This window comes from Haliotis rubra, unplaced genomic scaffold (genome assembly GCF_003918875.1).
Source record: "Haliotis rubra isolate DU_JTF1 unplaced genomic scaffold, ASM391887v1 Scf352, whole genome shotgun sequence".
Classification (NCBI taxonomy): Eukaryota; Metazoa; Mollusca; class Gastropoda; order Lepetellida; family Haliotidae; genus Haliotis; species Haliotis rubra.
The window spans coordinates 845,223-861,471 of record NW_025767027.1 but is presented as its reverse complement, the minus strand read 5'-3'; positions in this window follow the sequence as shown (position 1 = coordinate 861,471).

Below are 16,249 nucleotides of genomic sequence, written 5' to 3'. Positions count from 1 at the left end.
AACATGGATTTGCCGAACAAGGCGATCTCGTGGAAGCCATCGAAAGTGGAAAACCCACCATCCTGGACAACACCCACTCGGTCGGCAATCATGTTTGCACATGGGTAGAGACAACAAAGTCCGTCAAAACGATGGGCACCAAGCTGTACAACGAAGTCGTTTGCAACTTCGAAACCGGAGAAATCCGAAAACCGATTGGCGGCCATCTTGCCGACTATGTGGATTGTCCAAACGAGCATCCAGACGTACAACAACGAGGTTGCACTCGCATAGAAGTGTCCCTGTATGCCTGCCAAGACACTGACATGTCCCAAACAGAGCAGAAAACGTTTTGTCAGACGTGTTGGATCGGGTTTCACCTGCAGGTGACGGTCTATTCGTAGTACAACCACCAACAGCGCAGTGGCTTCGTCTCGGAGAAAAGATAGACCGCTGTTTGGTCCTAGCCGACCGTCCACAGCAAATGATCATCGTCGCGTGGTGCGCACATTCGAAAACGGGTCACGTGTCCAGAGTACACATTCGTCCAACCAACACAGATTCCGGGGAAAAAAACATCGACTGGGCCATAGGAGACTTCGGTTTTCGAAGGGTTCCAATATTCGGTAGGAGGTGATACAGTGGAACTAGGCCCACTCCGATGCTATGCCAAAGGCGAGGACACCAAGACAGTGCTAGCTGCCAGCAAGAAGCCAACAGCTCTACATCCATCCGGTGTGGATCCAGACATATTTCTCCCGACAACTCCACTAAAGCTGGGCAGAGAAGGATCCAACAAACCTTTCGAATAAATGCCAAACATAGCGCCAATCGCAAAATTTCTACTCTGTCTACACAAACACGAGGAAGGAAATTGCTGGAGCTACTGGAGGCCGAGAAGGCAGAAAATTGGCAACGAAGAGCCGAAAAGGCACTACAAAAGGAAATACAAATCTTGGAAGAACGAGCAGAACTACGCAAAAAGGAGATCGAAGCTCTGCAAGACAGTTTCGCAGAAGCCACAGCATACATCCAAAAACGAAGACAATCCCAACTGCTTGTGGAAAATGCTCTCCGCAATACGGATACTTAACAAAGTAAAGGCAATAGCCGGTCGATATGGCATTCTCGGCTTCCGAACCACCAACCGTTCCAAACACATCGTCTTCCTATTGCCAACTGTTTGGACTACGGTGGAACTAGAATGAGTACTACGACAACACAACTCCTACTTCGAGAGAACGAAGGCAGACTGTTTCCAGCAGCAAACAAAGTGTACGAACACACCCTGCAAATCAAGATTGAATCCTCCGAAAGATCGTTCTTCGACAGGCAATGAGATTCATTGGAAGAAAATACAGGTAGTGGCATCTCCTATGGGAAAGGTGTATCTAGACGAGCGCATGAAGATAGAGGAAATAGAGAACATGTCGGAATACGAAAAATATCTATAACTACAAAAGGCTACGAAATCCATCGCCCCGGTATTGCCGCCAAAAACGCCCGCCATCCAGAAATGTGTCAACTTTCCAGAAGGGATCTATGCCATCCACAGGTTGGCAAAACAGATGTATCATGGGACCGAGTGGACTATCCTGTATCTACAAGCGCTGGACGAAAATGGAGTGCCAAAAGACGATGTAGACATTCCCGTACACGGACATTGGATGGACAGTGTCGTAGCGGATATAGATCTGACGACAAAGCAGAGCCCAGCTCTGTGTAGTCTAGGCCCCATTCGCACAACGCCAAACAGAAAGAAAGCTAGAATCGTAAGAATAGAAACTACAACACAACGCCACCTCTAGAAGCACAAGTCCACAGACTGTTTCCATAGCCAACGGCAAAAAGTCTAGTCTTGCCCCAATTGTATAGTTTTCTAGATAGACCCTCCGACAGCTCGCCTAGTATTTTTGGAGATGCACAGTCGCGGGCTTTGGGTTGCAAAAGAAGAATGGAGTTATAGACTTGTCTAGGCCCAATTTTGTATCCCAACTGCTTTTCGTGGAATTCGTGGTATGGAAAGTAGGGCACACACCTGGACGAAAAAAACAAACACATGATTCGTATACCCTACTACAATACTTTTTCCCAAATAGGCTGCATTCCACACATCGACTTCTCTACTCCATATAGTGGAGATCCCCAGGTTTGGCGTTTCTGTCTTCTCATCGACCGGTATGTGGGCGGCGTGCTAGCCGGGTGTGCTGTGCTTCCAGGTCTTGTGGACGGCCAGAGCAACATGGTGGCTAGCTTAAAGTTAGGTCTACCTTTGAACTGATTCTACCATCTGCCGCACCTTCTCGATATCCAGATGGGTCTCTTCTTGTTCCTCCTCGACGCTTTCTATTTCCTCCCAGAGTTCTTCATCGTTGTCGTCCTTGTCTAGCCTAGACAAGATGTCGACCAACAAATTCATGGTTTGCTCCACACAAGCCGACAACATCATCGCGTTTTGTTCCACATGAGCCTCCAGCCTCCCCAAGCGGTCGTAGAAGTCGACGGTTCTGCAGCAGGCAATACGGTTATGCTGGAGGCAGACATCGGATTTGGAGCTATCTCGCCGCGGGCAAGAGTGTGTTGGTAGACGGTTCTGCGGTTGGCAATACGGATGTGCTGGAGTTCAGATTTGTAGCGGGGGAGGAAGAAATGGGATTTGTAGGTATTTGCATATCTTCTTCTGTATGCCATATTTTGCATAGTCGATTGGAACCGATTCCAAATCTTTGTTTCGTTTCTTGTGCAGAGATTTTTCCACGCATCTTGCGAATCTCCTCCACTTGGTCTTAGATAGTTGTCTTTTCGAGGAGGCATTTTGTTTGTACTTTATATCTACATTCGCACAATTGTCTATATGGAAAACTAGGCAGAACCTAGGCGGACTAGGCAAACTAGGCAAACTAGGTGCAAACTAGGTACAAACTAGGTACAAACTAGGTGCCAACTAGGACCAGGTCCCCCACAAAGGCTCAAATTTTCAAATTCCGGCCCCTGGTGCAGTGAAAAATATGGGTGAATGAAGGTGGAAGCTAGCAAAATTCAAGGAAAATTCTAACAAAAAAGAGATGTTCGAAATTTTGAAAATTGAGCCCATGTGGGGACCTGGTCCCCGCCACCATTGTATCGTCTGGAATACAAAACTAGTTTCTACCTAGTTTGCCTAGGTTCTGCCTAGTTCACACCTAGTTTGCACCTAGTTTGTACCTAGTTTGCCTAGTCCGCCTAGGTTCTGCCTAGTTTTTCCATATAGACAATTGTGCAAATGTAGATATATAGTACAAACAAAATGCCTCCGAAAAAGACAACTATGAGACAAACACACACTTATACTCATCCACAGCTTAACTCAGAGCAAACCGAGACGGTAGCGAGGCGACGACTGCCGAGACCTGCATTTCATTCACATTAAGACAGCTCTCACATCGTCCTAAGTACGTCCTAACGAGATGGTAGCAAGGCAGCTCTGGGGAACTACCGATAGCTGTGTTTCATTCAGATAAAAACACCTCTCGCCTCGCTAAAATATAACAAGTACGACAATACGTTGGATTGTTAGCCTTTCACCAGACCAACCCCATGCTCACTAAAAAGTGATTATTTCCTAAACTATTATACCGATTTTCGTGACATTTTGCATGCATCTTGGCCGATGGTTACGCTTATAGAGAAACAGCATTAGATTAATAAAGACTTAATTACAGCAAAAGTTGAACATTTTACCTTTGCTGGCCAACCCCAGGTTCACTTAAAAGTCAATATTTCAGAAACTATTCGACCGATTTTCGTCAGGGTTTACATGCAACTCAGTAGTAGTACACAATGGTGGTACGGGATTAGGGACTTCCCAAGGGCGGACCTGGTCCCATACCACCATTGTGTATACTACTCTTTCTGATGCTGTTTCTAAGCTGTTACACGCCTGTGGTACAGGATATCTACTCCCTCACCTTCCTTGAGGGCGACAAGCTATGTGTTCCACCATGGCTATGGTCGGACACATCCATGTCCTCAAGGGATCCAAACATATTGGAGATTTGCCCTTTTGAGGCTCTGACACTTTGATTCTTTTTGATGTTTCACTATTTGATTTACTTTTAGAAACTGGTTTTACAACTGTTTCTGAGTTGATCCCTTACTGAGATGGTGATGGATCCATCTCAGAAGATGTTTCAGGTTGAATAACACTTTTAGATACAGTTATAGTTTGTGAACTGGAGTTCAGCAGACAGCAAGGTAGACGCAGTGAACCTTGTCCACGTGTAATCTTTTGGCAACCTACAGTAGTACATAAAACATTTTTTGGTTTTGAGGCTTGAATTGAAACAGTAGTAGAATATGTAGGACCACATTGTTCTTGTGCAAGAAGAAGGAAATGTTACGTTGGTATTTTAATTGAGATATTTTTCATTGTAGTTTTCAAATAGGACATTCTTTGGAGGAAGATGGATGGCTACCGAACAGTTCACACAGACAGAAGGTCTTTCAGAAATAGTAATATTATCACATTTTCCAGCACACCGATGGCAAGCAGATACATTATGGCATCAATTCGATCCGTGGCCATATGTTTGGCAGGTGTAACATCTTAAAGGGTTAGGGATAAATATATCCACCCTTAGGTTGCAATAGACAGCTTTCAGTGACTGTGAATGTGTCGGAAGACAAAATGAAAACAGATACATATTTGTTTTGTGATTTCACCCTTCCTTTTAACAGTGAAACGTCGGACATCAGTGATTCCTTGTGAGCACAATTCTCTGACAATGTCAGTCTCATTTATGTCCGAAAGGCAACGACCGATATCATGGACGATGCCCTTACTGCAATTCAATGTCCTGTGAGGGTAAATCTCAACAGGAACATTTGCTAATATTTTAGCTGAGAGGAGAACAAGTTGACTGGATCTGTTTCTTGCATTTGATCAACCGAGAACCTGATCGTAGTTTTTTCACATCTTCAACTTCACCTGCCAAACCTTCAATACCGTTTGCAATAGCAAAAGGATTCAGTTTTAGTGGACCACCGTCATGTGAACACAACAACATAACATTGTCAATTATCAGTATTGATGAGAGCTGCAGCAGCCTCATCCTCTGATGAGAACAAATTATCAGATTCGTGCGATCGTTTTTAAGTGAGTTTGCAATTGTAGAAATATATATGTATATATACTGAACCGCAAAAGAAACGCGAAATTAAAACCACACACTTTAATTCGCTCTAATTGACAATCCAAACGGAGGATTGCGTTTAAACTTGACAATTATGGTTAGTTTAAACATATTTTATTCACAATGTGAAAGGATCGGGGGACAAGTTCTTTCAACTTATTAAACCCCTCTCCAAGATATTTACAATAACTAATTACATCACAAGCAATTTTTAGAAACAGAGACAGAGAAAGACTGAAAGAAAACATGGGAAATGTTATAACACAAAAGGTGTATAGAGAGAAGACTACTGGAATCGTTTAGATTTGCATATATATTGATGTACATTTTTAATATAATTTCGTTTTATGATTTGTCAGATCTGCAATGCCGTTTAAAATAACAGATAATGTAATCACAGAATGACTACCACATACATCTTGAATAACTTTAAGCATGATCTTTTATGTTGATTGTATAAAAACATTCTAAGAAATAGTGATGAGCATTTTCGCATGGGTTTCCACATGCGCAGGATGTATCAATGATTAGCCGTACTCTGTACAGATCGTAACTTAATCTACTAGCTTCATGACGTAGTTGAGTATGTAATATGTTAAATTTTCTAATAACGTAAGAAAAGTACAGTGGAGCTGAGTTATATGATGTTATTATGCTCGATTTAAACTTTGATAGTGAAGTACAATTTCTTACATCTGTAGATATATTGTTCCACAATTTTATAGTCGATGGAAGAACGACTCATGAGAATATTTTATCCTTTTATTGGCAAGCAGATATTGCCTGAATTTCTTAGATTATATTGACTCCTGGAGACCACGAACTGAGAAATTATTTCTTTTAGGTCGATTGGACTTTTGTTGTTTTGAATATTATAGAACAAAGACAATTTTCTTATTCTTCTACACTCTGATAGTGCTTCCAAGCCTGTTTCATAATATAGTGAATTAAAAGAAGAATATTTGGGAAGTTCTGTAATAATTCTTGCAGCTTCCATCTGGAGCCTTTCCAATGTTAAACTTAGTTCTTTTCCGCAGCCATCCCAGACTTCGCAGGCGTACTCAAAGTGAGGTCTTATAAAAACTGTGTAAATCTTTAGAAGTGTATTTCTATTAAGAATATATTTAAGTTTCCTCATTGAGTAATCATTTTAGAGGTTTTAGAAACAATATTAGATACATGCATGGGAGGACCATTTGCCGTTCAATGAAAGTATCATCTCCAAATGTTTATGATCTTCTACCGTTTTAACAATCTTATTGTCAAATAATAAGTTAATCGAGCAAATATCATCTTTAAGTGAGAAAAGTACTGATTCTGTCTTATCTGGGTTGTATGATATCAACCACTTGTTTGCCCAGTCGTTTAACCTTCTAAAATTTACGTTTAATGAGGTTTCTATTCTGTTAAGATTTCCAGAAGCCTTGCCTAATGATGTGTTATCTGCAAATAGTCGCGTTATGCAATCTAAGTCATCAGCAATATCATTTACATAAACAATGAATAAAAACGGACCCAACACTGATCCCTGTGGGACGCCAGCTTGAGTAACCTTGGTTTAGACAGGGCTCCATTGACAAAGACCTTTTTGATAGCGATTACATATGTAATTACATAACCACTCTAACAATCTACCTTTAATACCATACATTTCCAATTTATGTATAAGCCCTCTGTGCCAAACACGATCAAATGCCTTTGAAACATCACAAAGACCATACAGTATTGGTCCTTATCATCTAGAGCTTGACATATTTGATGATATATTTCAATGAATTGTTGGACAGGTGAACTCCCAGCTTGAAAACCAGCTTGGTATAATAACTTGTTCTCGTTGAAATAGTTAGATATATGCTTGAATACAACTCTCTCAAACAGTTTACCGACACAACTTATAAGAGATATCGGTCTGTAGTTTGATACTTAATTTTGTCACCTTTCTTGAATACAGGCATTACATGTGCTAATTTCCATTCTGATGGATACACACCTTTTCGTAATGACAATTCAAAAAGCAAACATACTTGTCTAGTAAAACACATTTTGGTGGTGACATTTATGTCTAACGAAATATAAGTTCCTCTATGATCACTAACTTTCTTATCCAATTCAACAACACCGCTGTCTCGAACAGATATGTCCTCACTTACTATCACAGGGTCTATTAGCGCAGCAGAGGCTCTAGTCACTCTGGTAGGTTCTTTAATAACATTGTATAAATCTTTTCGTTCCATTAGGTCCACACTATTTAATTGTTTACTTGACAGCAACGTTTACGTTATATCTCCAACAATCGTTATCTTACTGGATGCATCTAAGGCTGTTTCTACACTTTGATCTAAACGTTGCCAGAATGTATAGTTATACTCAGGTCTGTATACAAAACATAATATTAAAGGTTTTTGTGGAAGAAATAGCTCGATCCAAATCGTTTCGTCATGAAGATTATCTAAATCTACCATCCTTTTAAAAGGCAAGTTGTTTACTTACATATATCATGACCCTCCCCAAAAGCATTTCTATCTTTTCTGACCGGTTCGTGAAAATTATCCCATAAAAGATCAGTGCTGTTTACAGTCTCATCCAAGTGTGTTTCGGTAAAACAGACAATGTGATAGTCAGAGAGAACTTCACTCAAATAATTTAACTTGTTGCGCACAATTCGTGTATTTAAGTGAAATATATCAAGTGCTTGTTTAGAGTCATGGTTCAGTAGGCCTGGATTGGACTCCACGTCACCTGCAAGCAGTAGCAACAATATCAGGACCATAGCTATGTTGGCATTATGTAACTGACATTGTAGAAAGCAAAGATTTACCCTCACAGGACATTGAATTGCAGTAAGGGCATCGTCCATGATATCGGTCGTTGCCTTTCGGACATAAATGAGACTGACATTGTCAGAGAATTGCGCTCACAAGGAATCACTGATGTCCGACGTTTCACTGTTAAAAGGAAGGGTGAAATCACAAAAACAAATATGTATCTGTTTTCATTTTGTCTTCCGACACATTCACTGAAAGCTGTCTATTGCAACCTAAGGGTGGATATATTTATCCCTAACCCTTTAAGATGTTACACCTGCCAAACATATGGCCACGGATCGAATTGATGCCATAATGTATCTGCTTGCCATCGGTGTGCTGGAAAATGTGATAATATTACTATTTCTGAAAGACCTTCTGTCTGTGTGAACTGTTCTGGTAGCCATCCATCTTCCTCCAAAGAATGTCCTATTTGAAAACTACAATGAAAAATATCTCAATTAAAATACCAACGTAACATTTCCTTCTTCTTGCACAAGAACAATGTGGTCCTACATATTCTACTACTGTTTCAATTCAAGCCTCAAAACCAAAAAATGTTTTATGTACTACTGTAGGTTGCCAAAAGATTACACGTGGACAAGGTTCACTGCGTCTACCTTGCTGTCTGCTGAACTCCAGTTCACAAACTATAACTGTATCTAAAAGTGTTATTCAACCTGAAACATCTTCTGAGATGGATCCATCACCATCTCAGTAAGGGATCAACTCAGAAACAGTTGTAAAACCAGTTTCTAAAAGTAAATCAAATAGTGAAACATCAAAAAAAAGAATCAAAGTGTCAGAGCCTCAAAAGGGGCAAATCTCCAATATGTTTGGATCCCTTGAGGACATGGATGTGTCCGACCATAGCCACAAATCGGTCGAATAGTTTCTGAAATATTGACTTTTAAGTGAACCTGGGGTTGGCCAGAAAAAGGTAAAATGTTCAACTTTTTGCTGTAATTAAGTCTTTATTAATCTAATGCTGTTTCTCTATAGCGTAACCATCGGCCAAGATGCATGCAAAATGTCACGAAAATCGGTATAATAGTTTAGGAAATAATCACTTTTTAGTGAGCATGGGGTTGGTCTGGTGAAAGGCTAACAATCCAACGTATTGTCGTACTTGTTATATTTTAGCGAGGCGAGAGGTGTTTTTATCTGAATGAAACACAGCTATCGGTAGTTCCCCAGAGCTGCCTTGCTACCATCTCGTTAGGACGTACTTAGGACGATGTGAGAGCTGTCTTAATGTGAATGAAATGCAGGTCTCGGCAGTCGTCGCCTCGCTACCGTCTCGGTTTGCTCTGAGTTCGCTGTGGATGAGTATAAGTGTGTGCATGTCTCGGCTCGACTTTGATGTAAGGTCGTCTGATTAGCGAGGTGACAGCTGTTTTTATCTGAATGAAAACGCAGCTCTCGGCAGTCCTCTCGAGGGGTTGCTGTGTATGGACGAGTGTGTGTGTGTGTGTGTGTGTGTGTGTGTGTGTATGTGTCTCTCAACTTGGTGTACGGATGGCTGACTGTCTGGCTGCAGTATAAGAATCTCATTTTCGCTAGGGCTACCCATTTTTTCAGCAACAATTTCATTTTTTTTTGTGGCCCTACACCAAGGTTGCTCAAACTTCCAATTAGATATATGGAGTTGCTACAGTATACAGGATACACTCCAACAACAACAACTATGGCACAACAAATCACAGCAACTTTCCAAGAAATGGGCATTCGGTGCAGCAAATCGATCGCACACCACCTCCTACTGGAAAACACGAACAACAACAACCTCGTGTCCGATATCTTGACGGTAGACTATCTCACTGGAAAACTCGGGGAAACCCACCTGCAACCACTCTCCGGTCTTCCAGCCTTTGTCGACGACCTCTACGTGTTTGGCTATCTATCTCACAAAGACATCGTGCAGCACAAGGGAAGCGTCCAATGTACGACGGGAGAGCACGGCCATGCGAAAAAAATCATCGGACTTCTTCACTGGATACTACACACCACCAACAAAGAGCATACCGAAGCCACCAAAATGTATGCTACACTTCTCCACACGGCGCAAAAGACGAGTGCAGGAGCTATTGCCAGCGCGATCCAAAAGATCGAAAGCAAAACCCAGCAGAAATTGCTATGAGCATGGAAAGCCCAAAACGACGTCAAAACCCCTTTTGCAAACTTCGTGGCCAAAGTGGACGTCTCCGAAATTGCAATCGACCACTCCAAGAAAAATTGTCTAATCTAGAAACAAAACTACAAGGTAACTGACTAGGGATCTACAGCATCGACTACACCCGACAGCAAACAGCTCGTGCAATTCCTCTGTAGCCAACATGGATTTGCCGAACAAGGCGATCTCGTGGAAGCCATCGAAAGTGGAAAACCCACCATCCTGGACAACACCCACTCGGTCGGCAATCATGTTTGCACATGGGTAGAGACAACAAAGTCCGTCAAAACGATGGGCACCAAGCTGTACAACGAAGTCGTTTGCAACTTCGAAACCGGAGAAATCCGAAAACCGATTGGCGGCCATCTTGCCGACTATGTGGATTGTCCAAACGAGCATCCAGACGTACAACAACGAGGTTGCACTCGCATAGAAGTGTCCCTGTATGCCTGCCAAGACACTGACATGTCCCAAACAGAGCAGAAAACGTTTTGTCAGACGTGTTGGATCGGGTTTCACCTGCAGGTGACGGTCTATTCGTAGTACAACCACCAACAGCGCAGTGGCTTCGTCTCGGAGAAAAGATAGACCGCTGTTTGGTCCTAGCCGACCGTCCACAGCAAATGATCATCGTCGCGTGGTGCGCACATTCGAAAACGGGTCACGTGTCCAGAGTACACATTCGTCCAACCAACACAGATTCCGGGGAAAAAAACATCGACTGGGCCATAGGAGACTTCGGTTTTCGAAGGGTTCCAATATTCGGTAGGAGGTGATACAGTGGAACTAGGCCCACTCCGATGCTATGCCAAAGGCGAGGACACCAAGACAGTGCTAGCTGCCAGCAAGAAGCCAACAGCTCTACATCCATCCGGTGTGGATCCAGACATATTTCTCCCGACAACTCCACTAAAGCTGGGCAGAGAAGGATCCAACAAACCTTTCGAATAAATGCCAAACATAGCGGCCAATCGCAAAATTTCTACTCTGTCTACACAAACACGAGGAAGGAAATTGCTGGAGCTACTGGAGGCCGAGAAGGCAGAAAATTGGCAACGAAGAGCCGAAAAGGCACTACAAAAGGAAATACAAATCTTGGAAGAACGAGCAGAACTACGCAAAAAGGAGATCGAAGCTCTGCAAGACAGTTTCGCAGAAGCCACAGCATACATCCAAAAACGAAGACAATCCCAACTGCTTGTGGAAAATGCTCTCCGCAATACGGATACGAACAAAGTAAAGGCAATAGCCGGTCGATATGGCATTCTCGGCTTCCGAACCACCAACCGTTCCAAACACATCGTCTTCCTATTGCCAACTGTTTGGACTACGGTGGAACTAGAATGAGTACTACGACAACACAACTCCTACTTCGAGAGAACGAAGGCAGACTGTTTCCAGCAGCAAACAAAGTGTACGAACACACCCTGCAAATCAAGATTGAATCCTCCGAAAGATCGTTCTTCGACAGGCAATGAGATTCATTGGAAGAAAATACAGGTAGTGGCATCTCCTATGGGAAAGGTGTATCTAGACGAGCGCATGAAGATAGAGGAAATAGAGAACATGTCGGAATACGAAAAATATCTATAACTACAAAAGGCTACGAAATCCATCGCCCCGGTATTGCCGCCAAAAACGCCCGCCATCCAGAAATGTGTCAACTTTCCAGAAGGGATCTATGCCATCCACAGGTTGGCAAAACAGATGTATCATGGGACCGAGTGGACTATCCTGTATCTACAAGCGCTGGACGAAAATGGAGTGCCAAAAGACGATGTAGACATTCCCGTACACGGACATTGGATGGACAGTGTCGTAGCGGATATAGATCTGACGACAAAGCAGAGCCCAGCTCTGTGTAGTCTAGGCCCCATTCGCACAACGCCAAACAGAAAGAAAGCTAGAATCGTAAGAATAGAAACTACAACACAACGCCACCTCTAGAAGCACAAGTCCACAGACTGTTTCCATAGCCAACGGCAAAAAGTCTAGTCTTGCCCCAATTGTATAGTTTTCTAGATAGACCCTCCGACAGCTCGCCTAGTATTTTTGGAGATGCACAGTCGCGGGCTTTGGGTTGCAAAAGAAGAATGGAGTTATAGACTTGTCTAGGCCCAATTTTGTATCCCAACTGCTTTTCGTGGAATTCGTGGTATGGAAAGTAGGGCACACACCTGGACGAAAAAAACAAACACATGATTCGTATACCCTACTACAATACTTTTTCCCAAATAGGCTGCATTCCACACATCGACTTCTCTACTCCATATAGTGGAGATCCCCAGGTTTGGCGTTTCTGTCTTCTCATCGACCGGTATGTGGGCCGGCGTGCTAGCCGGTGTGCTGTGCTTCCAGGTCTTGTGGACGGCCAGAGCAACATGGTGGCTAGCGAAAGTTAGGTCTACCTTTGAACTGATTCTACCATCTGCCGCACCTTCTCGATATCCAGATGGGTCTCTTCTTGTTCCTCCTCGACGCTTTCTATTTCCTCCCAGAGTTCTTCATCGTTGTCGTCCTTGTCTAGCCTAGACAAGATGTCGACCAACAAATTCATGGTTTGCTCCACACAAGCCGACAACATCATCGCGTTTTGTTCCACATGAGCCTCCAGCCTCCCCAAGCGGTCGTAGAAGTCGACGGTTCTGCAGCAGGCAATACGGTTATGCTGGAGGCAGACATCGGATTTGGAGCTATCTCGCCGCGGGCAAGAGTGTGTTGGTAGACGGTTCTGCGGTTGGCAATACGGATGTGCTGGAGTTCAGATTTGTAGCGGGGGAGGAAGAAATGGGATTTGTAGGTATTTGCATATCTTCTTCTGTATGCCATATTTTGCATAGTCGATTGGAACCGATTCCAAATCTTTGTTTCGTTTCTTGTGCAGAGATTTTTCCACGCATCTTGCGAATCTCCTCCACTTGGTCTTGCGATAGTTGTCTTTTCGGAGGCATTTTGTTTGTACTTTATATCTACATTCGCACAATTGTCTATATGGAAAACTAGGCAGAACCTAGGCGGACTAGGCAAACTAGGCAAACTAGGTGCAAACTAGGTACAAACTAGGTACAAACTAGGTGCCAACTAGGACCAGGTCCCCCACAAAGGCTCAAATTTTCAAACTCCGGCCCCTGGTGCAGTGAAAAATATGGGTGAATGAAGGTGGAAGCTAGCAAAATTCAAGGAAAATTCTAACAAAAAAGAGATGTTCGAAATTTTGAAAAATTGAGCCCATGTGGGGGACCTGGTCCCGTACCACCATTGTATCGTCTGGAATACAAAACTAGTTTCTACCTAGTTTGCCTAGGTTCTGCCTAGTTCACACCTAGTTTGCACCTAGTTTGTACCTAGTTTGCCTAGTCCGCCTAGGTTCTGCCTAGTTTTCCATATAGACAATTGTGCAAATGTAGATATATAGTACAAACAAAATGCCTCCGAAAAGACAACTATGAGACAAACACACACTTATACTCATCCACAGCGAACTCAGAGCAAACCGAGACGGTAGCGAGGCGACGACTGCCGAGACCTGCATTTCATTCACATTAAGACAGCTCTCACATCGTCCTAAGTACGTCCTAACGAGATGGTAGCAAGGCAGCTCTGGGGAACTACCGATAGCTGTGTTTCATTCAGATAAAAACACCTCTCGCCTCGCTAAAATATAACAAGTACGACAATACGTTGGATTGTTAGCCTTTCACCAGACCAACCCCATGCTCACTAAAAAGTGATTATTTCCTAAACTATTATACCGATTTTCGTGACATTTTGCATGCATCTTGGCCGATGGTTACGCTATAGAGAAACAGCATTAGATTAATAAAGACTTAATTACAGCAAAAAAGTTGAACATTTTACCTTTTGCTGGCCAACCCCAGGTTCACTTAAAAGTCAATATTTCAGAAACTATTCGACCGATTTTCGTCAGGTTTTACATGCAACTCAGTAGTAGTATACACAATGGTGGTACGGGATTAGGGACTTCCCAAGGGCGGACCTGGTCCCATACCACCATTGTGTATACTACTCTTTCTGATGCTGTTTCTAAGCGTTACACGCCCCTGTGGTACAGGATATCTACCCCTCACCTTCCTTGAGGGCGACAAGCTATGTGTTCCACCATGGCTATGGTCGGACACATCCATGTCCTCAAGGGATCCAAACATATTGGAGATTTGCCCCTTTTGAGGCTCTGACACTTTGATTCTTTTTTTTTGATGTTTCACTATTTGATTTACTTTTAGAAACTGGTTTTACAACTGTTTCTGAGTTGATCCCTTACTGAGATGGTGATGGATCCATCTCAGAAGATGTTTCAGGTTGAATAACACTTTTAGATACAGTTATAGTTTGTGAACTGGAGTTCAGCAGACAGCAAGGTAGACGCAGTGAACCTTGTCCACGTGTAATCTTTTGGCAACCTACAGTAGTACATAAAACATTTTTTGGTTTTGAGGCTTGAATTGAAACAGTAGTAGAATATGTAGGACCACATTGTTCTTGTGCAAGAAGAAGGAAATGTTACGTTGGTATTTTAATTGAGATATTTTTCATTGTAGTTTTCAAATAGGACATTCTTTGGAGGAAGATGGATGGCTACCGGAACAGTTCACACAGACAGAAGGTCTTTCAGAAATAGTAATATTATCACATTTTCCAGCACACCGATGGCAAGCAGATACATTATGGCATCAATTCGATCCGTGGCCATATGTTTGGCAGGTGTAACATCTTAAAGGGTTAGGGATAAATATATCCACCCTTAGGTTGCAATAGACAGCTTTCAGTGACTGTGAATGTGTCGGAAGACAAAATGAAAACAGATACATATTTGTTTTTGTGATTTCACCCTTCCTTTTAACAGTGAAACGTCGGACATCAGTGATTCCTTGTGAGCACAATTCTCTGACAATGTCAGTCTCATTTATGTCCGAAAGGCAACGACCGATATCATGGACGATGCCCTTACTGCAATTCAATGTCCTGTGAGGGTAAATCTCAACAGGAACATTTGCTAATATTTTAGCTGAGAGGAGAACAAGTTGACTGGATCTGTTTCTTGCATTTGATCAACCGAGAACCTGATCGTAGTTTTTTCACATCTTCAACTTCACCTGCCAAACCTTCAATACCGTTTGCAATAGCAAAAGGATTCAGTTTTAGTGGACCACCGTCATGTGAACACAACAACATAACATTGTCAATTATCAGTATTGATGAGAGCTGCAGCAGCCTCATCCTCTGATGAGAACAAATTATCAGATTCGTGCGATCGTTTTTAAGTGAGTTTGCAATTGTAGAAATATATATGTATATATACTGAACCGCAAAAGAAACGCGAAATTAAACCACACACTTTAATTCGCTCTAATTGACAATCCAAACGGAGGATTGCGTTTAAACTTGACAATTATGGTTAGTTTAAACATATTTTATTCACAATGTGAAAAGGATCGGGGACAAGTTCTTTCAACTTATTAAACCCCTCTCCAAGATATTTACAATAACTAATTACATCACAAGCAATTTTTAGAAACAGAGACAGAGAAAGACTGAAAGAAAACATGGGAAATGTTATAACACAAAAGGTGTATAGAGAGAAGACTACTGGAATCGTTTAGATTTGCATATATATTGATGTACATTTTTTAATATAATTTCGTTTTTATGATTTGTCAGATCTGCAATGCCGTTTAAAATAACAGATAATGTAATCACAGAATGACTACCACATACATCTTGAATAACTTTAAGCATGATCTTTTTATGTTGATTGTATAAAAAACATTCTAAGAAATAGTGATGAGCATTTTCGCATGGGTTTCCACATGCGCAGGATGTATCAATGATTAGCCGTACTCTGTACAGATCGTAACTTAATCTACTAGCTTCATGACGTAGTTGAGTATGTAATATGTTAAATTTTCTAATAACGTAAGAAAAGTACAGTGGAGCTGAGTTATATGATGTTATTATGCTCGATTTAAACTTTGATAGTGAAGTACAATTTCTTACATCTGTAGATATATTGTTCCACAATTTTATAGTCGATGGAAGAACGACTCATGAGAATATTTTATCCTTTTATTGGCAAGCAGATATTGCCTGAATTTCTTAGATTA